This window comes from Mirounga leonina, unplaced genomic scaffold, assembly GCF_011800145.1.
Source record: "Mirounga leonina isolate KUSES-001 unplaced genomic scaffold, KU_Mleo_1.0 Mir_376, whole genome shotgun sequence".
In the NCBI taxonomy this organism is placed as follows: Eukaryota; Metazoa; Chordata; class Mammalia; order Carnivora; family Phocidae; genus Mirounga; species Mirounga leonina.
The window spans coordinates 26,982-49,449 of NW_023270718.1; the positions used below are offsets into that span (position 1 = coordinate 26,982).

Sequence of the window (22,468 nt, forward strand, 5' to 3'; positions counted from 1 at the left end):
TCCCTGTTACAACATACTCAACCGCTTGCAGTTCCCTGAATATAGGACCCCTCACACCATGCTATTCCCTCTGCCTGGAAGACTCTTTCCTCAAGTTTTATTCCTCCTTTAGAATTTTGCTCTTGAAAAAAGAAAAAGCTAAAAAAGCCTTGTCTGACTGGTCTCAACAGCTCTACCCTCATCTCAGATGAATTATGAGACTCTCCTCTGTGTTCCTGTAATACCCCATCTGTCCCTCAGTCACAACACTTGTCATTCTGCTCTGTAACTGCCTGTTTATCTGACTCTCTTACAAGACCATGAGCTCCTTAAGGACCACTAAAACCCTTCGTTTTTATTCCCATTATATGCCAGTACAATGCTTAGTATCTAGTAGGCATTCAGGAGACTACTTACTAAGAGATTGAATGAATGAATGAACGAATGAATGAATGAAAAATATCAAGCATTTACTGGAATCTGTGTATGAAGCACATGGAAAAGCCTCCAATTTAATAAATATTTATTGGGTACCTATAATGTCAGTTTTTCTTTTTATTTTAAAGATTTTATTTATTTGAGAGAGCGCGCAAGCGAGCACGAGCAGGGGGAAAGGCAGAGGGAGAGAGAAAGGGAGAAGCAGACTCTCCACTGAGCAGGGAGCCCAATGTGGGGCTCGACATAGGGACTAACATGGGGTTCAATCCCAGGACACTGAGATCACGACCTGAGCCAAAGGCAGACGCTTAACCCACTAAGCCACTCAGGCGCCCCCTATCAGTAGTTTCTTGGCAGGTACTTTAAAAGTCAAACATAGAGGGGCACCTGAGTGGCTCACGCGTTAAGCGTCTGCCTTCCGCTCAGGTCATGATCCCAGGGTCTTGGGATGGAGCTCCGCATCGGGCTCCGCATCGCATCGGGCTCCGCATCGCATCGGGCTCCGCATCGCATCGGGCTCCCCGCTCTGCGGGAGGCCTGCTTCTCCCTCTCCCACTCCCCCTGCTTGTGTTCCCTCTCTCACTGTGTCTCTCTCTGTCAAATAAATAAATAAATAAATCTTAAAAAAAAAAAAAGTCAGATACAGGTTCTAACGTTAAGCTGCTTTCAAAGGAGTGAGAGAAGTTAAATATATACTCAGTCAGATAAAGAATAGAGCATAATGACAATGCAATCATGCTATTAAAGTTATCAAAAAGGGCAATGGGATGGCATGGCCACCACCACATTGTTTTCCAGAGCTGTTCTTAAAACCACCCTAGTTACACTGGCTAGATAAGAACAAACCTTTTCTACTCCATTCAGCCAAGACTGACTAATTTTTTCAGTAGGAACTAACAACAGGAACAAGAAGAGAAACAAATACAAAAGAATTTTTTTTCAAAGACAGACATTTTCAGCCAAAAACAGCCAGAGCCTAACCAGAGAATTCTCACTGGATACCACATGCCGAGGTCTAAACTTCCTTGGACAACAGATCCCGTTCCTCAGGCCCCTAACTGGCTCGCTAAGGATTTGGCCTGACTTAGTTTTCACTCCCTTTCAGGAAAACTTGGGTGGTGCCATATGTGAACTGACAGGTCCAGATTGGGGGGGGGGGGGGGGGGGGGGGGGGGGATGCTTTCTTCTCTTTCTGCCCTCTAGGCTCCTCTCCTGAACTTCAGCCTGGCCTGAGCTTACTGGCAGCCACCTCCTTTGCTCTACCTACAGATCACTCTAATTTTGAGACCCTGGAATTTCTCCTGAAATTCTGCCTGACTCACCTTTCTCTGTCTTTTTTTAAAAACATATCTGGGCGGGGGCACTTGGGTGGCTCAGTTGGTTGAGTGTCCAACTCTTGATTTCAGCTCAGGTCATGATCTCAGGGTGGTGTGATCGAGCCCTTCATTGGGCTCCGTGCTCAGCAGAGCTCAGAGGCTGCTTCTCTACCTCTGCCCCTCCCTCCCCCGCTCGCGTCCTCTCTCTCTCTCTCTCTCTCAAATAAATAAATAAATCTTTTAAAAAAAAATCCTGTCTGGAATATCTGCCTTTACCTGACCTTTGTTAAGGATGGTTCTATCCTTTAGGGGTATCCAACTGGTTTCTTCTCCTTCCCCTGAACTTACGCTGCTTCGTCTCCTCTCGGATATCTTCCTGGAATGCCCCTCTGCCGTCCTCCTAACCTCTGCACATTTGCACAGTACACTTGTTCAGGAAGCGTTCTCAGAGCAGCCTAATCCACAGGGCAGCTCTCCTATGTCTGAACTCCAAAAGCCCTCATGTCAGTTACACTTGGGGCCCTGTGTTACATTATAAACCGTCCCTATGAGGTTGTGATTTATATGTTTACCTGTCTCATTACCTCTGACCCCCACCCAGACTGTAACCTTTAAAGGCAAAGAATCGGGGATGCCTGGGTGGCTCAGTTGGTTAAGCGTCTGTCTTCGGCTCAGGTCATGATCTCAGGGTTCTGGGATCAAGTCCTACATGGAGCCCCTTGCTCAGCGGGGAGCCAGCTTCTCCCTCTGTCTGCCACTCCCCCTGCTTGTACTCTCTCTCTCTGACAAATAAATAAATAAAATCTTAAAAAAAAAAAAAGGCAAAGAATCGCATTTTATATTTCCCCCATCCCCCAACCGCCTCCACCCATGATTGAGAGCAGTTACTGAGCACCTACAGTATGTGAGTTGCTATTCTGGTGCTTTATGTATGTTATTTCACTTGATCCTCACAATTTTCTCACAAATGAGAAAACTGAGGGTCAGAGAACATGAATAAAAGGCCAAGACCACCCAACTAAAAAGTGGCAGAGCCACGAAGGGACTCCAAAGCCTTGTGGCCTCTAAGCCCAGCTGGCACCTCGAGTGGGGCAGGCGTGCCGGAACCACTCGTCAGTGACCAAGCCATTGCCAGGGCCAGGCGGAGAGCCAAGGTACACAACACCAGGCAGCAGAGCCAGCTTGACACTCCCCTCCTCTGAAGCCCACATCTGGGTCTCCCTGGCTTCCTGGCACTAACCCTTCACCCTGTGCCAATTTAGGCAGTAGCCCCACTCTGTTCCACAGGTGGCTTATTTGGAAGCCCTGATTAAATGCATAAGATGTCAGGAAGTGAGAAGTCAAGCTCCTCGGAAGCAGAGTTAGAGAAGTGGTTCTTGAGCCCTGGTTGGCTGGGAGGGAGCCCCTCCCTATGGCCACCCAGTTTCAGCTCTTGTGTTTTCCTTTTGGGGCCTGTCAGGCAACTTTGGGATTACAAGGATGAGACTTTTGCCAACAAGCCCTGTCTGAAAGAGACAGATCGGTAGAAGCCCTGACACCATGGAAGCCCCAGGGACTACGATCCCTCCTGCCTCACTATTTGACAGGAGTATAGCAACTGAGTATTAAGAGAGTTTAAGTCACTTGCCAAGGTCATGCAGTTAATAAAGAACAAAACGTGAACTTAAATCCAGGTCTGGTCTACCTGACTCCAAAGGCACATGGACATCTCAGAAATCCCAGCACTTGAAGTCTCTCTCGTAGGGAGCAGCCGGGCTGGTGAAAGAGCTACAGAAGGACCCAGGCTGGAGCTAAGCTCCCAGGGTCAACCTGGAAAAGCAGAAATGTGCAGAGCCCAGAGCCGACCCTAGGAATGTAGAGTCTGGAAAAATGTCACTCACCCTACCCCCAGTAATTTTACACAAATGACCTCAGGCTGAAATGAATATCAAAGGCAGTATTGAAGAGGAAAAGAAGTCACAAAAGGACAGCACGGAGCCTTAGCAAAATGGTTTTTCCACAGAGAGAGGAATTACTATCCAAGTTCACTTGGTACCTCACAAGGGTAGAAGGGATATGAGCTTGGTATGAGAAATTTTGGCACCTGTCTGAGCATTTTTTGTGCATCCTTCTCCCTTCCCCACCCTTAGCTACCACCAACCTCCTGGTCTGAATGGAGTGAAGTAATTGTAGTTCCCTAAAGATAATTCTACAGGCCTCAAATTGCCCTCCCTTCTCACTGCTGATGTTCTTTTTGTTGTTGTTGTTGTTGTTTTAGATTTATTTATTTATTTGAGAGAGAGAAAGACTGGGAGGGGTAGAGGGAAAGGGAGAGAGAGAGAATCTCAAGCAGTCTCCATGCTGAATGTGGAGCCCAACATGGGGTTCAATCTCATGACCCTGAGATCATGACCCGAGCCAAAACCAAGAGTGGGAAGCTTAACCGACTAGGCCACCCAGGCATCCCTCACTGCTGTGTTCTTAGGAGTAGCTAACCAATCTTGCTTCCAGGGCCCCAAGAAACAGACACTCATTGTCCATCTCTGGGAATGATTGAGGGCATGCTCTTGAGTCGTGAGGAGCTGAGAGACAAGGTGAGGGACAATTGGAGTTGCCATCCCCACCATGTTACCTATCATAACATTTCTGAAGGAGCCCAGTTTCCTACCTCCCACGGTCACTGTGCTCATGAAAAAGAGAGTCAGGTCATACAGGGAGCTGGACTCCTGCCCCGCTCTCCTGCATCTGCCATTTCAGCGTCGACCTCTCCTGTCTGGTTCTGAGAGCTCTCAACGGCTTCCTGGTGAGAAAGTCAGGAACTGAGGGAATTGGGCCCAGAAAGCCTTGTCCAAGAAAAGACCAACTATTAACAACTCAGGACAGGGAGTGAATTTCATTTATCCTTGAAAATTCAGCTCCTGACAGTTGGTAGTAGGTGACAGCATCAGGGAAATCAAATTATTCTTAAAGGTCGGAATGCTGAAGATTGGGTAGAAACAAGCCACAAACGTGATCTGTTTCCTGCTTGTCAACTTGTCTCTAATCGTCCCAGAACAACATAATACCTCTGTCACCAAAGCTCTCCAACCCTCTGGATCCTGCTCACAAATCCAAAGGTGGCAATAGCTAAATAATCAACATCTGATTTGTGAGAACCGACCTCCATTGCTCAGAAAGATCCGGTGTTTCATTCTCCACCTCTCCACACCCTCACAGGTTACACACCCAAGAATAAAACAAGGTGAATTTCAGACCGGATTAAGGAAATTTCTAACATCTATTTAATCAGCCCTCTGACAACACGTTACCAGTATGTTGCAAAAAAAAGCAGAAACAGAGAGAGCAAACCACTGAATCACTTCCTCTCAGCATCAACCACCTTTACCCCAGAGTCTGATCCACAAGCACACACCCAGGCCCTTGTAACACAGGCATGCACATTCCCAGCACCCACTCTAAACTAAATGGTAGCCACACACAAGTCATTAGGACACCACAAAACTCCTAAGTGTGCCTCGAGCCCCCAGACAATATTAAGAATATAAGCCCATCACGCTTCAGCAGATGAACACTGGGAGCTAGAGCATGCACATGCATCTCTGTGGCCTGCGCGTTCTGTCCGGTTCTTCGGGGAAAGAGGAAAACATGAAGTGGAGACCCTGATGGCTATGAAAGGAATTTCCTGCTATTTGTTTCAGGGAACCACAGGCAGGAAAGAGCCAGGAAAGTTATCCAAACAATCATAGCCCACTCCGGAAACTGAATGTGATGTTCAGGGGAAGGCTGTGCAGGAGGCAGAAGAACAGGAAGGGAAGTCATATCAAACCAAACCGTGAGAATTCTGTGCAATGGCAGGGAACCCCCAACTCGGCCATCCTTCCCCAGGGCCGAGGGGGGCTCCTGACTCCAAAGACTCTCCTCACCACACCCACAGTGGACATCTTCAGGCCACTGAAATAAACACAGAGCTCTGCAAGAAGAGACACAAACAGAATTTCTTTTTTTTTTTTTTTTTAAGATTTTATTTACTTATTTGAGAGAGAGAATGAGATAGAGCATGAGAGGGGGAGGGTCAGAGGGAGAAGCAGACTCCCTGCCGAGCAGGGAGCCCGATGCAGGACTCGATCCGGGGACTCCAGGATCACGACCTGAGCCGAAGGCAGTCGCTTAACCAACTGAGCCACCCAGGCGACCCCACAAACAGAATTTCCAATCTGCTCGTTTGGGAAAAGGCAGGCATGTGAGACAGGAGAAGCATTCAGGGATCTGCCACAGCTGCCCCTGTCTTTCTGCTACTAATCACACAATCAGAACTTGAGGGCAAGAAGGAACATAAAAGATTATCTCAGCCAAATTCAACTTCAGATAAGAAAACCAAGTCCAGCGTAGACAAGTGACTTTCTCCAGTAACACTTAGCTCACACACTACTAAGAACCAGCTCTCCTCACTCCCAGCCCAGGGCTCTCCCCCTCCCTCTGGGTCTTCCAGAGGCCGGGGTGGGAATATGCCCCAAAGTGAACCGTATAAAACTCCCTTGTCCTCGGGGTGCCTGGGTGGCTCAGTCGTTAAGCGTCTGCCTTCGGCTCAGGTCATGATCCCAGGGTCCTGGGATCGAGCCCCGCATTAGGCTCCCTGCTCGTCGGGAAGCCTGCTTCTCCCTCTCCCACTCCCCCTGCTTATGTTCCCTCTCTCGCTGTCTCTCTCTGTCAAATAAATAAATAAAATCTTTAAAAAAAAAAAAACAAAAACTCCCTTGTCCTCACTCAAGGTAGGGGTGTAACTAGATCCGCCCTCCAAACTCACTAGGGGATGAGATGAGGATTGGCATTTCCTCCTGTTTATCTGCATTGCCTGGTTTGGAGCCTTAGGGAGATTAACCCTCCATTTCAGAAAAGCCCACTGCCATGGGTGACGGGGTCTCCACCCGGCATCCTGGGCTGCAGCTCCCCTGTCCCCACTCTCACAGGGTGGGGCAGCTAAGCTGCATGCAGAGCTCTCCCTGTAGTGCCAGAGCCCCCATAGAGCCCTGAGCCCCTCCTGGGTTCCCCTGCCCTCCCCGAGCCTCTGTCCCACCCAGGTGGCAAGCCACCCCAGGGGACAGGCAGAGAAGTGAAACCCACCCTGGGGCGGGGGGGAGAAGCAAATGAAGGGTGAAAGGAAAATGTGAATAAAGGACGCTGCCTCCAAATGCCTCCCTATCACAAATGTCAGCGTAATTTCATCCATTCTCAGGACAGAATGTACCCCTCCAACAGCACAGAGGAAGAAAGCAAGCGTAGACTGCATTGTCGATTCACAGACGGACGAGACCCAAACAGCGGGTGACTCAAGAAGCCAAGATTCCACTGCCTTCCAGAACCCAGACCTCCGGCCCCCACTCAGTAGTCTCAACTATCAGTGTTTGAGAAATTCTGCTCTCAGTTGGTCCGGTGTGAGACCCGTCGATCTCAATTTTTAACAAACATCCCAGATAATTCTGATACAGATGCTCGAGGACCATCTCAGAGAAGTCCTGCCTTCTCACTGCCCCACCCGCCACCCGGTGGCTAAGAGCAGAGGCCAGACCTGGCCTCAGACTCTGGCTCTCATGCACGAGCTGCAGGCCCCTGGGCAGACGACTGCACTTGAGCCCCCACATCTGTGAAATGGGGCTCATAAAAGTACCCACCACATGTGCTGTTACGGCGAGCACGTGAGGTGATCTAGTTATTCACTGTGTTTAGCACACTACCTGGCAGGTAGTAAGCACACGGTATTTGCTGGGTACCAGCTGTTCTACTACTTGTCAGTTGTACTATAATTAGTAAGCACACCCCATTTGTTGGCTAGTACTATTTTATATTGCAATAGGTACATATAACACTCATTACTCCCAAAAAGTTGACAGGTCGAGTAACTTTTAAGCTATAGGGTTTCTAGAGCCAGCCGCTTCGCTATTAGCTTAATCCTAAATTACCTCTTCCCTGTGCCCTTCTAGTCTCACCACTCCCTTCTGCCCCTGGACGCTGGACACCGGGCTCTCAACGAAAGTTGAAATTTACATTGTGCTTTTATGTTTTGTGATGAATGTCAAGTGTTTTGTAGGGTGTGTTCTGATGGCCTGCTCCTCTCCAAAGCCCTTCCTTGCCTTCCCTCCTTTCCACCTTCCCGCTCATCAACCCACTGCCCCCATTTTCCAGAAGACTTATAGGCAGTTAATATGTGACCCCTAGACGAAGAATATCCATCTGGCCCAAACCCTGAAAAATCACTCTGATCAACAGAAAAGGTTGATGGAGAATAGCGCTCAGGCCTGCGTACCCTTGGCCTTGTGCTGAGGGGACCACGCCGAGCTGAGGGACAAGGTCTGGGCATGCTCCCTCTTCTCCGTCACTGCCTCCACCACTTCCTGGCCCCAGCCTGGCCTCCTCCTAGAGCTTCTACCCACTGCCCATAGTATTTCCACCTGGACAGTCCACAAGCATCTCATCCAAACATACCCAAAATTGTGTTTAGCATCTCAGTCCCAAGCCAGCCTATCCCTCATCCTTATCTCAGGGCTATTGGCACCCGATCGACCCAAGAGCCCAAACCAGACTCAGCTCCAAGTCACCTTTGTCTTTCCCCACTCACCATCACCCACTCTGGTCACTCACCAAGGCCTGCCAGTTCTTCAAATGGCTCTCCTGCCCCTGCACTCCCAGCTCAGATCTCAGACTCCCACGTGGACTCCCCACAGCTGCAATAAACCAACTGCGAGAGCGTGTGTCCTGAAATACAATCTGACCAGGTCACTCCCCACTGAAAGCCTCTGGTAGTTCCCCACTCACAGGACTCCAAACACCTTAGGCTGGTTGTCAAGACTTGCACAATTTGGGAGGGCCCTACCCCTCCTGCTACCAAAGAGAGCCCTGAAATAAGACCAGGCCAAAAATATCCACCACTCCACTCTAACCTAAGAGGCCAGCCACCCAGGGAACATGTCACCTCTCACCCACACATCAGCCAAATTTATTTAATCTGATGGTGGGTCCTTGGGCCCTGAAGGGATGATACGGACTTTAAGGAGGAAGAGAGAACAAAGGCATGGCCAGGGCGTTCCAGCCCCGGGGCCTGTGCTCTACTAGCCAAAGCTCCCCATCATGCATATGGCAAAAGGGCCAAAATTCCGTGCGGGATTCCCACAATCTTCCCTTCATTCTGGATATAACTCAGGACTCCCTACCATACCCCACAAGCCTGCAGATTCCCAGATGACCTGGGAGGAACAGAACAGGAAGGCTCGAGGTTTGGCACCAGTTCAGAGTGGAACTCCTAGGGCCAAATACTAGGGCCTTTGACTGTAGGGGGGAAAAAAGGCCCATTGTCTGGGTGGGTAGAACCAAACCATAATGGCAGCAAGGAAACCAGTTTTGTGCCCAGAGATGGAGACTTGGCCCTCAAATATCAGGGTGGAGAGGGGGAAGGGAGAAAGGAATACATACCTTAAGAATACAGAGGCAACTGCAACAGTTCTTACTCACTCCTGGGTTTTGTTTTCTTTTTTTTTTTTTTTTTTAAAGATTTTATTTATTTGACAGAGAGAGACACAGTGAGAGAGGGAACACAAGCAGGGGGAGTGGGAGGGGGAGAAGCAGGCTTCCCACTGAGCAGGGAGCCCGAAGAGGGGCTCGATTCCAGGACCCTGGGATCATGACCTGAACCGAAGGCAGACGCTTAATGGCTGAGCCACCCAGGTGCCCCTCCTGGGTTTTGTTTTCTGTTATGTGTTTGTTTTCCCTCACATAGAGCTCTGCATGGCCTCTGAGTCCCCCAGAATCTAGGAGGACCAGGAAGAGGCGTGGCTCCCTTGGAGGGTGGAAGATTCAAGATGAGATTTCGATGACTCCATTATGAGACTGTTAGTGGAGAAAAGGAGCTACTCTATCGTTTCCTTAAGTGCTGGTGAAAGAAAACAAAACAAAAACCCAAAAACCTCAGAGTTAGCTGAAGGAAACAAACAACAAGGAAACAAACCCTTCCTGCAAAACACTGGGCACGTATACAGGACAGGGGGACCCTGCCCACCCCAGTACTGCAAGAAACAGGAGGGAAAGAACAGAAAAACCTGAGCCTTAAACAACAAATATTTCTGTTTGTTTGTTTATTTGAGCAGAGGGAGAGGGACAAGCAGACTCCGCGCTGAGCCTAACTCAGGGCTTGACCCCACAACCCTGAGATCACTACTTGAGTCGAAATCAAGCGTCAGATGCTCAACCAACTGAGCCACCCAGATGCCCCTAAACAACAAATGCTTCATGAGAACATTCTCCCCGGACACCAAGTCCAAAGCTACTTGATAAGATTCTGAGTTGCCCGAGTGTCTTAGTTCGCCCCATAACAGGTCTCTGACCTTACTCCTTGATGCCTAGAGATTTGTTCCTTTGGGTTTGATCCACTGAGGTGATGGACCATTTAGATTGAAGGACAAAGTCTCATGCTTACCCTCAGGGCAGAGTCTACTGTTTCTAGGCTGGGAGGGGGTGGAGGGATCCACTGTTTCTCCCTTCCTGCCCTTGCCCCAGCCGTTCCTCCGCCTCTCACACCCTTTCTTCTCCTGCCCTTGCCCTCAGCAAACTCAAATGGCATGCTCCCTCAGACACCCTGAAGGGGCTCCCACAGGCAGGTGAATGCTTCTCGCTCTGTACTCCCACAGCACATTGATTTTTTAGGGTTTTGCCCAGATGGATATTCTTTGTCTGGGGGTCACATATTAACTGCCTATAAGTCTTCGGGAAAATGGGGGCTGTGGATCCATGAGGGGAGAGGTGGGAAGGAGGGAAGGCAAGCAAGGGCTTTGGAGAAAGTTAACAGAGAAGAGCAGGCAATGAGAACACACCCTACAAACCAAGCAGCCCTCACTAATCCATTCCGTGCCCACGTGCTATGTACAGAGGTGAGTCATGTCCCCTGTGCAGTGAAGGTTTTCCTCCATTTTCTGCCTTCTCCACGCACACAGCTCAGTGCTGGGTGCTCTGGTTTGGCCCCAAGCCCAGGAGGGGCTATTTATAACATCCTGGAGTGATGATATTTAATGTTTTTATTTTTGAAAATTAAGGTAAAGTATAAAAAAGAAAATAACTATCACCCGTACTCATTTTCCACCTGTAATCTAAACTTAATCATGGTTAACATTCGGGCATATTTCTTCCAGTCTTTTTCCGGGTGGCAGACTGTAACCTTACACTTCTGGGGGTCAAAAGTCCAAAATGGGTCTCACTGGGATAAAATCCAGGTGTTGACAGGCTGGTATTCCTTCGGGAGGTTCAAGAGGTGATCTGCTTCTCCAACTGACCCCACTGCTAGGGGCTCCCAGGTCCTCTGCCTTCAAAGCCAGCGATGGCTCGTGGGCTCTTGCTCATCCTCGCTGCAGTGCTCCAATCCTGGATCTCCTGCTTCCCTCTCTCACGTACAAGGACCCTGTGACTGCACTGAGCCCACCTTGATAATCTGGGATACTCTTACCATCTCAAGATCCTTAACTTCAACACATCTGCAAAGCCCCTTTTGCTGAATTCAGTAACAGTCACAGGTTCCAGCGTTAGGAATGGACATTTGGGGGAGGCCATCACTCTGTGTACCACAGGCAACTTTTCTAAACTCTACAACAGAAATTTGCTTTGCCTTCCTTCTCTTTCACTTTTTTTTTCTGACACACAGGCAAAAGCACAAGCTTTGGGGTGAAACACAGTAGCTCTGTCGCTAACTGGCTGGATGACACAGGACCAGTCATTTCACCTCCCTGAGCCTCTTTTTCTCTCATCTGTAGCACAAGGATAAGGCTCACCACATTAGGAAAAGACAGGGACAGAGTAAGGTAAGCTGGTGTCTGGAGTGCGATCAGCCCTCACCAACCATCCCTTCCACCCTTTCCTTCGCCACCCCCTTTTCTTTCCCCCGTGCCCGTTTCCTCCTTTGCCTTTCTCATCATTTAGCAAAGAAGGCCATACTACCCACCCTGTTTGTGACTCTGCCTCAGTGCTTCTGGGAAGAGCTACTCAAGGCAGCCACTGTATTTACATGGAGAGTCTGGGTTTTTTGAAGTCCTTTTATGTTCACATAAAACTTACATAGAACTCCTTATAACTTACACGTGCCAGTTCCAATTCTGCCCTGTGAATCTATACATTCATTTCTTTATGTCATCCTTCTGCAGTCCTTCTCTTTACTCCTTCTAAGTAACAACAGTGCGGAGACAGGAGCGGCGCCCAGCCACAGCAGGGAATTCTTTGGTCAAGATGAATGCTGTTTGCCAAGACGTCCCCTAAAGCCCACTTTTATAGGCTCAGCTTCCAGCAAGACCACCGAACTCTAGGACATATTCCCAGACCCCCAGGGACAATAACTGTGACAGAAGCCACACACCCTCTGGGGATCCTGCCATGGAATTATGACACTTTCCAGAATGTTGTTCATGAGTTACTGTGACCCAATCCTTCTACTCCTGGAAATTAACTTCCCCTATCATTTTCATTTCCAGCTGGCCTGCCAGGACCCTGGCTAAAAAGTGCATCCCCACCCAGGTGACCAGGGCGGCATCTCTGCCTATTGTCAGAACTGTAAGAGCTCACACCCACCCAGCACCCACTACATGCCCGGCACTGTGATGTAGCTACAGTCTTCACTAAAAAATCCCATGAATGTCATCACTCCTGTTTTAACAGATTAAAAAAACTGAGACAGAGACGTTAAGTAAGTTACCCAACATCCCACAACTCATAATTTAACCTCCTCTCCCACCCAAACAAATATTAATAATTTAATCTGGGAAGAGAGCAGCCTAAGATTTCAGAGGTCTCCTGGATGAAATCTACCTTCCAGAATGATTTTTGCTCCCTGACCCCATCTGCAGGATTCAACAGTCAGCATTTTGTTTCCTGTCTTGCCTTTCACAGATGTACCTGTTCCCTCACACCACACTCACAATTGCACATCCCTCATAAAAGCTTGCTTTTATGAACCTCAATCTCTTTTGGGAAGAAATGGGGTGAGGTTCCTGGTCCCCATGAAAAGCCATTCTTACTGAACTGTCAACTATTTGCATACCCATTCTCTGGCCACAAAAGAGGTGCACTAGGGAAAGAAGATGTAATGAGAAGCAGGAGGTTGACAGAGTTCTTGGAATGGTCATAAAGGAGAGGAGATTCCAAATGCAGAAACAGTCATAAAACACACCCAGAGTTTGTGGCCTTTGTACAATGGCAGCCTCACCTATCTCTTTCCATGCCTGTTGGCATCTGACTTCCTTCTCAGTCTGCCCCTCCTGGGCCTGTCTTCTCAGACCAATACTAAAGACCTGGGACTGCAGCCAAACCAGAGCACCCAGCACTGAGAGGGCAGAAAAGGGAGCAAAGCGTTCACTGCACAGGGGACCTGACTCACCTCTGTACATGTGCACTTGGGCACGGAATGGATTAGTGAGGGCTGCTTGGCAGGACTCACGGCTTAAGAAGTTTAGTAAGGAGTAGTACTTCCTCAATGCTGTCTGACCGAGAGCAAAGGGGCATTGGTGTGGGAGGTATCACAGCGCTCTCCCATTTAGAAACCCATTGTCTCTCCCTTCTCCCTCTGCTGGGTTACATTCTTCTATCCATAGGTCACTTATTCACTGAGTTGGGTTTCAGGACAAAAGAATGTCAGTTGAATTCCTTAAAGCCCCAAGCACTCAATTCAGCTCAGGAGTATCTATCATCTCAGTACTAGTATGTTTTGTTTTGTTTTTTTAAAGATTTTATTTATTTATTTATTTGACAGAGAGAGACACAGCGAGAGAGGGAACACAAGCAGGGGGAGTGGGAGAGGGAGAAGCAGGCTTCCCGCCAAGCAGAGAGCCCGATGTGGGGCTCGATCCCAGGACCCTGGGACCATGACCTGAGCCAAAGGCAGATGCTTAACAACTGAGCCACCCAGGCGCCCCTCATCTCAGTACTAGTATGTTTTTAAAGACCGGCAGAAAATTTTGACGAGGGCCTTTGCACCCACAGTTCCTTTGAAGACTGCTGAGCTACAAACCAAGGGAGGAAGGAACCTCCTAGGTGCTAGGGACCTTTATGTTTAGACTTCATCTAATGCTCAGAATTGCCCTTTGAAGTAAATGCTATTATCCCTATTTTGCAAGTGAGAAACCGAAACTTCAAGAAGTCACTTGTCTCCTCTCTAAGAACTGTTAAAAATGGAACTAGGACTCAGACTCACATATTTCTTTTTTTTTTTTTTTTACAATTTTATTTATTCATTTGAGAGAGAGACAGAGGGAGAAAGGGAGAGAGCGCACGAGCAGGGGGGTAGGTGGAGGAAGAAGCAGGCTGTCCGCTGAGCAAGGAGCTCAAGGCCGGACTTGATCCCAGGATCCCGGGATCGTGACCTGAGCCGAAGGCAGACGCCCAACTGACCGAGCCACCCAGGCGCCCATCAGACTCACATATTTCTTAATCTAAAGCTCATGTTTTCACTCCACACCATCCTACCTACCAGAATTCAAAGAAAGGAAAGATGACTGCTTCCAACAGAGATACAAAGGGCTTCAGTGAAGAGACAGGGTCTGAGATGGGCTTTAGGGTGAACAATAATTCAGGAGACTGAGCAGGAAGGCAAGGGCATTATAGAAATAAAAGAAAGAATTAGAATAAATTCAGACACAAGAAAGTAAACTGTTGGGGTGCCGAGGTGGCTCAGTCAGTTAAGCGTCCGACTCTTGTTTTCAGCTCAGGTCATGATCTCAGGATCATGAGATCAAGCCCTGCGTCAGGCTCTGAGCTCAGCATGGTGTCTGTTTGGGTTTCCCTCTCCCTCTGTCACTCCCCGCCGTGCACTCTCTCTCTCTCTCTAAAATGGATAAATAAATCTTGAAAAGAAAGAAAGAAAACTACAGGCTGAGCAAGGCAGCAGATCGGGGCATGTTACAGGGGCCCTGAATGGCAGCCTAAGTTATCCGAACTTATCCTACAGACGATAGGAGTAACTGGGAAACTTTAAGAAAGTCAGAAACATGACAAAATAGCATTGTCAGGAAGATAACTCTGACAGTATTAGGCAAGATGACCTAGGGAAGTGGTTCTCAACTCTGGCAATTCATTAATTCCCTGGAAGCTTTTTTTTCTTTAACTTTTCATTTTGACATACTTTCAGACCTTCAAAAATGTTCCAAAAATAGTCCAAGTTCCCATATACCCTTCACTCAACTTCCCCAAATATTAATGTTGTAGATAAGCACAGTACAATGACCAAAAGCAATAAATTATCATTGATAATACAATGAACTAACCTACATATCTTGTTCAAATTCCATCAACCTTTCCACTAAGGTCCTTTTTCTGGCCTAGGAACCAATCTAGGATCAAACACTGTATTTGGCGGTTTTATCTCCTTAGTCTCCTTTAATTTGGGCCAGTTTCTGGGAAATTCCCTTACCTTCATTAACTTAACTTTTTAAGAATATTGGCCAATTATTCTGTGAAATGACCCTCAGTTTGGGCTTATCTAATATATCCTCATGATTAAACTTAGGCTATGCACTTTTGGCAAGAATACCACAGACGTGATGCTGTGCCTTCTCAGTCCATCGTATCAGGCCGGTGATACTGATATCTCCCATTACTGGTGATGTTAACTTCGAACACTTGCCTAAGGTTTCTCTGTAAAATGACTATGTTATTTGGAAGCTTTTAAAAACTATAAATGCCGGGGCCACACCATAGACCAATTAAGTCAGACTCTCTGGGGATAAGGCACAGGCATTGGTAGGTTTTAAATGCCCTGCAGGTGATTCTAACCAGCATCCAGGGCTGGAAACCACCAGCTTAGACAATGAAGATTAGAATCCTGGAAATCAATAAGGAAGCCATTCCTCAGGCCTCTCTTTTAAAAATAACAGCCAATTCCAGGCACAAGATAAATATACTTGGACTTTGGCATGGACCCATGATAGGGGAAAGCAAAGACCAAAAATCCCCTGATTGAGAAAGTGATGGGTGAGTAGACTGCTGTCCAATAAAAAAAGAAGGCAGGATGCTAAGTAAAGTGTCCAGCCCTGCTGGTCTATTTTCTCTCCAGACTTCAGGGAAACCTTTGCTGCAGAGAAGGCACACACCATATAATTGTACTGTCATGAGCCTGAAGTGAGCTCCTAATTGCACTGAGGGAAGGAGTTATACATCACGTGATACAAATATACGAATACCTGCAAAGATGGCACTTCCAGGTGCAGTTGAATGGACTGTTCACAGAATCTAAGTCAGAGCTACACGACCTCCCTTAAACAACCTTGACCTCCCCACTTGGTCTTTCTCCTTAATCTCTTCTGAAGTGAGTAAGGACCCTTTTGTAAATTTCATGAAATAGGAAAGTGTACACAATCTCCTATCACCAGGTTGTTGAAGCAATGATACTGTGCTCAACTTCCTTACCACTATTATCTTGAGGTTTCCATAAAGAGATTTCATCACACCTGGAGGGGCCATTGATAACATGCAAAGAGGAACACCAGTTTAACTCAAATGCAGAGGCAGGAAGGACCCTGATGAGAACTATCCCTAAAGTATTCACAAACCACCAGGAGCTGGTGCTGCTGGTGCAGGGAGCTGCTGCTAGGCAGTAAGCAATGAAGAGAAGGTAGCTGTGACATACTCCGTGAGCGCTACGAAAAGATGCAACCCAATTATCCCTCAACTATTATAAATCCAAGTATCCCTCAAGCCTCTCTCTGGGATCTCACTGAGAGGCTAGCACATAATTCAATGCTAATACTCAGGTGAAATAATTTATAGAAGGGTGGGGTCAACTAGGTCAGGAATGGCTGGGAAAGGTTTCACAAAAGAGGCAGGGTTCAGGTTAGGCCTTTGAATGGTTAAGTCTTAGGGAAACAGAGAGGATGAGAAACACAAGCACTGGGAAGCAGGTGTCAGGCACCACCGGAGATGCTAATTTGGAGAGGGATTTCAGGAGTGAGAGGGGGTTTGCATGTTATTTTCTTTATTCCTCCCAACCACCGCTTGGCGTTATCTCCTCAGAAAGGTAAAGTAACTTGCCAAGGTCGGTGGTGGAGCTGGGATTAACAAGCAGGTGTGTCTAATAGCACCGCCATTGCGAGAAGACTGAACATGGTATGTAGGGAATAGGAAGGAGCAGGGAGAACTATGGCGGAAAAATAAGATTAAGAAACAGGGAAGTTAGGTAAGCTTGCCAAAATGGGACCGTATGTTGTACAGCCACGAAAACTAGACAGAGACATCTGAACTTGATCTTGTATTTACACAAGAGCCTTCGAAGATTTTGAGTAAGAGAGTGACCAAAGCGATATCCTGAGCAAAGACCAAAGAGGACAGTGGTGAAAATCAGGGCTCCAGGTTCCTATTCCAAAAAGATGCCACTAACAACCACAGAGGGGGCCACACAATACAGTGGAGTGAGAACTGCACTAAGGGTCAGAAGCTTGGGTTTAAATGTAAAAAGTGAGGCACCCGGGTGGCTCAGTCATTAAGCCTCTGCCTTCGGCTCAGGTCATGATCCCGGGGCCCTGGGATCAAGCCCCACATCAGGCTCCCTGCTTCTCCCTCTCCCTCTCCCACTCCCCTCCTTGTGGTTCCCTCTTTCACTGTCTCTCTCTCTCTCTGTCAAATAAATAAAATCTTTTTAAAAAATGCAAAAAATTACGCACTAAAGTCATGACTTTGTTAGGCTAGTTACATACTCTCTCTGCACTTCAGTTTCTCTTCACCCATAAATCAGGTAAAGTGAGACCTAATCCCTAAACGACCTCTAAAAGCTTTGCTACGCAAATTGTGGCCCATCAACCAGCAGCAGCATCGTCCAGAAGCTTATTAGAAATGCAGCATCTCGGGCGCCACCAGAGGAATCAGTCCTGTATTTAAACAAGGTGATCTGTAAACACATTAAAGTTTAAGAGACTTCTCTAGAGTATGCTCCGGGGGCTCCTGGGTGGCTCAGTCGATTAAGCGTCTGACTTTGGCTCAGGTCATGATCTCAGGATCCTGGGATCGAGCCCCACCCACCTGGAGACTTGCCCTCAGCAAGGAGTCTGCTTCTCCCTCTCCCTCTGCTCCTCCCCCCACTCATGTGCGCAGATGCTCTCTCTCTCTCTCTCTGAAATAAATAAAATCTTTATTTTAAAAAAAGGGGGGATGCGACTGGGTGGCTCAGTCGTTAAGTGTCTGCCTTTAGCTCAGGTCATGATCCCAGGGTCTTGGGATCGAGCCCCACATCGGGCTCCCTGCTCCGCAGGAAGCCTGCTTCTTCCTCTCCCACTCCCCCTGCTTGTGTTCCCTCTCTCGCTGTGTCTCTCTCTGTCAAATAAATAAAATCTTTAAAATAAATAAATAAATAAATAAAAAGGGGGGGTTCCAGTTCTAAAATGCAATGGTTTCAGACTCACCTCAACTCTGTCACTTGACAGGGAAGAAAATTACCTATTCACTTCATTTGTGTCTAATTCATTTTTTCATTCATTTTTCCCTCATCCTAACACCGCGCCCCCCGCCACACACACATACATACTTGCCCACACCTGAGTTGTGTTCTTAGGAAATACCAGTGGGCAGCGCTGCCATCTGGTGGCCATGACCATAAATGCACGTAACCTCACTGTTCTTGCCCTTGAAGGGGGTGGGGATCAACAGAGGGGGTGAAGTCCAAGTCACAGATTAGATATGAGAATCACAACCACCCACAATGACCGGAAGTAACTGTCAGACAGACTTCAGCCTGCACCATACAGTCATGTCACCATTCAAAGGGCAGTTTTTATAATAAAATGTGGTATTAGTGGGGAAGCTGGGTTCCAAGCCAAACTCTGCCCTTGTGACCTTCAAAAACAACAAAAAAATCACTATGACATGTTTTCAGATATCCAGCCCCTGCCTGAACTCCGTCAGTAAACTTGTAATTTTCCAAGGAAATTTACTTTGCTGTGACAGCTCTTTCTCATCCTGAGCTGAACGTGTCTGCTGCACACTCACCAGTCCGAGTCCTACTCTGTTGGCCCTGAAATGCATCTAATACATTTTCACAAAACAGACCTTTCCCAAATGACAATCCTGAAGTCCCTACACTCTTCTGTCCCTTTCCAATGGGCCAGTGAAGTGTGTCCAGCACAGCGGAAACTCAGTATTCTAGGAGTGTTCTGACCAGCGCAGCAGAGCCACAGGACCACCCATCTCCCCATTCTGGGCGCTAGACCTGTATTAGAAAGCCACATCAGCTGATGCGACGACACTGGTTTTTCCTACTTGTACAGCGGCTCTGTCACCCCACACTTCTGTTGGCGTACACTTTTTTTTTTTTTAAGATTTTATTTATTTATTTGAGAGAGAGAGAATGAGAGAGAGCACGACAGGGAAGGGGATCAGAGGGAGAAGCAGACCCCCCGCTGAGCAGGGAGCCCGATGCGGGACTCGATCCCGGGACTCCAGGATCATGACCCGAGCTGAAGGCAGTCGCTTAACCAACTGAGCCACTCAGGCGCCCGGCGTACACTTTTTATTCAGCTTTTTAAAAGATTTATTTTGAGATAGAGGGAGTGGGGGGGAGGGGCAGAGGGCGAGACTCTCAAATAGACTCCCTGCTGAGCACAGAGCTAGAGCTCACAACCCTGAGATCATGACCTGAGCCAAAATCAAGAGTTGGACGTTAAACTGACTGAGCCACCCAGGAGCCCCATATTCAGTTTTATTTTTTTAAGAAATATTTATTAGAGCCTGCTGTGTACTATGCGCTGGAGACACAAAGATGAACCAGACCTGGTCTCTGCCCTCACTGAGCTCTGGGCTACGGAGGGAACCTAATTCAAAGCCAGACCATCACAGTTCAGCGGGAAATACCTCAACAGAGGTAGACACAGACTTTTGAGGACCATCCCAGCAACCCCCTGTGAAAATCTTCCACTCTTGTTTTCTGGGCTCAGTTTTCCTCATTTCAAGCTCAAAGTGAAAAAAAAAATAGTAATAATGCAAATGTCCCAGACGGTCATACTTGGGTCAGACATTTCCTTCTGGTTAATCCAAGGCATTTTGGGGCTCATTCTGAATGTCCACTCTCTCCTGTTAGAGCTCACCACAGCTGCCACATGAACAGAAATTCTAGCAGGTCAGAAAAATTGAGTGTTAGTCCTGTGGCCTTTCTTTCTTTCTTTTTTTTAGTCCTGTGGCTTTGAGGTTAATGGAACTGTATGATGTTGCACAAATCATATAACTTAAATTTCCGTTCTGTGAAATGGAGCAGTTAGGTTAGCCCTCAGTGGGTCTCTATGTCTAGTGAGAGCCCCTCAGAGACAGCTTCACACCTTCTTCTCGGTAGCCACCATCTAGCAAACGCCAGGGACACATTAGGTGCTCAAATGTCTACTGAATATATGTATGAATAAGTGATAATTAGGGCAGCATGAATCATGGAATCAATCAACAAACATTTCTGAATGTCTACTAAGTACACTGTGGAGTCAGGAAACCAAATAGGGGCAGAATGGTATTTTCTCCCCACTTTCCCTTACCTCCTTCCTGAAGGGGAAGCTTTGTAAGGCAGAGGCTGGGTTGAAACAAATAATGTTCTCAAGATGGGCTCTAAGTAGTTGTCAATATTAACAAGAAAAAAGCCTGTTTATCCTGGGGGTGTTTTATATCAATGAACCTGAGGGACCCAAAGCCCCCTCCCATGGTACCCAGGACCAAACCCCACTCCAAGTCCTTGGAGGGGAAAACCAGACAGAGGGAACTGACAGGGAGCCAGGACTGAGGGGACCAGGAGGAAGGGCTGAGGAGCTCACTGACACTGCAGCAGCCTGGGAGCAGACTGACGGACAACTCAGTGGGCAAAGGAAAGCGCTCCCACCAGGTCCCTTGTGGTACATGACCATTCATCAGTGAAATTTTCTTTCTGATAATGGACTGCACTTTTCACATGCTTCCTAACATACCAGGCCTAGTTAAAGTGTTACGAGAATATCACTTAATTCAACAAACACTGATAGAGTACTCCCAAAGTGCCAGGCCCTACACAAAAATGAACAGTAACACCCCCTCCACTACCCTCAAAGATCCCCATCCAATTAGCTCCATACTCCTCTGCACTGCCCTCCTCTGTGGCCTCCACCAATCCAAATCCTACCCTACCAGCAAGACCCCGCCCAAGCTCCATCTAATGAGAGTCCCCCCAAGTGACTCTAAGCCCACAGTGAACTCCTGCCACTTCTGGAATTTGGTTCCACTTCCATCTCTAGGTTTTATGAATATATGTCATCTAGCTGGTTAGATTTGAGCCTCCTGAGAACAGAGACCATTGTTAGAATTTTCCAGAGAAACCACATCCGTGGTTTATATCAGACCAAGCTCAGACCAAGCCCATGCCTTCAACTGGAGGCAAATCCCCATTGTGCCTGCCTCATGAAGGTGCTTTAAAGATTTTATTTATTTATTTGAGAGAGAGAGAATGAGAGAGAGAGAACACATGAGAGGGGATAGGGTCAGAGGACGAAGCAGACTCCCTGCCGAGCAGGGAGCCCGATGCGGACTCGATCCCGGGACTCCAGGATCATGACCTGAGCGAAGGCAGTCGCTTAACCAACTGAGCCACCCAGGTGCCCCATGAAGGTGCTTTATAAACTTTGTAGTAGCAAAGTCTATAATCAACTCTCCAATATGTTGATAAGCAGCAATAATTTGAAAATTGAGAGGGTGGGGCACCTAGGTGGCTCAGTCATTAAGCGTCTACCTTCGGCTCAGGTCATGATACCAGGGTCCCGGGATCGAGCCCCGCATCGGGCTCCCTGCTCCGCGGGAAGCCTGCTTCTTCCTCTCCCGCTCCCCCTGCTTGTGTTCCCCCTCTCGCTGTCTCTCTCTCTCTTTGTCAAATAAATAAATAAAATCTTAAAAAAAAAAAGAAAAGAAAAGAAAATTGAGAGGGTAAGAATGATCATACAGAAATCAAAAAGGGTTTGACTCATGCCTTGCCTCTCCCCTCCCAAGTCAAACAATCACACCATCTGTTCTCACTCCTGCCTGGAGGCTGCCGGGGAGGACTTCCTTGTTAACCATTCCCTCAGCCCCAGCAAATATCACTCAGCATTCAAGCCCGTCTCTCCTCTTTCTTTGAGCACATTTCCCAAAGTCTCTGAAATGAGTCAAGTTTAGTAAGTACTGATGTTTTTACCTTAACGGTTACTCTAAGTAGTATTACCTTCTTCCTTTGCCTTGGGCTGTTTCCAAAGTCTGGAGCCAACAATCCCAACAGCACAGGCAAACACCCTTTAAGGGCTCCTTCCCTCCTATGGTTCCTGTTTCTCAAACCTTCTTGGCCTTGAAGGCCTGGGGGTCTTCCACCAACCCAGTTCCTTCTCCTTTAGTCTAGAGCAACTAAGCCACAGCCACCTTCCTGATGAAAAACAAGGAAGCCCAGTATGACCCACTGCTTCAGGGGCAATGTTCTGAGCAAGAGAGAAATAGCCTCTCATCTTCAGTCCTCTCTGCTTCCCACCTTACTTATGTGGCCACAGAATTGGGAGGAAATTGTAAACAGAGTGAGGACGGAGCAACTTCTCAAGCAACACTCCTGTTGCTCCAGGGGCCTGGAGGACAGAGGGGAAACAGGTCATGTCATCCTCTCTTCTGCTGACCCTTAGTACTCGCTTCCCTGCCTGATATTAAGCTAGAAAGCATCACCAAAAGGTATAAGGAAATGCAAAGAGCAAAAAGATTTGGGGAAGAAATCCTAGCACCCTGGGGGGTAGGGA

At 47.7% G+C, this 22,468-nt stretch overlaps 1 protein-coding gene across 1 annotated transcript in view; it reads right to left on the reverse strand.

Annotated features, from left to right (window-relative positions):
* LOC117998054 overlaps positions 1-22,468 on the reverse strand; it is a 38,202-nt gene that overhangs the window by 1,851 nt on the left and 13,883 nt on the right. The window lies entirely within an intron of this gene.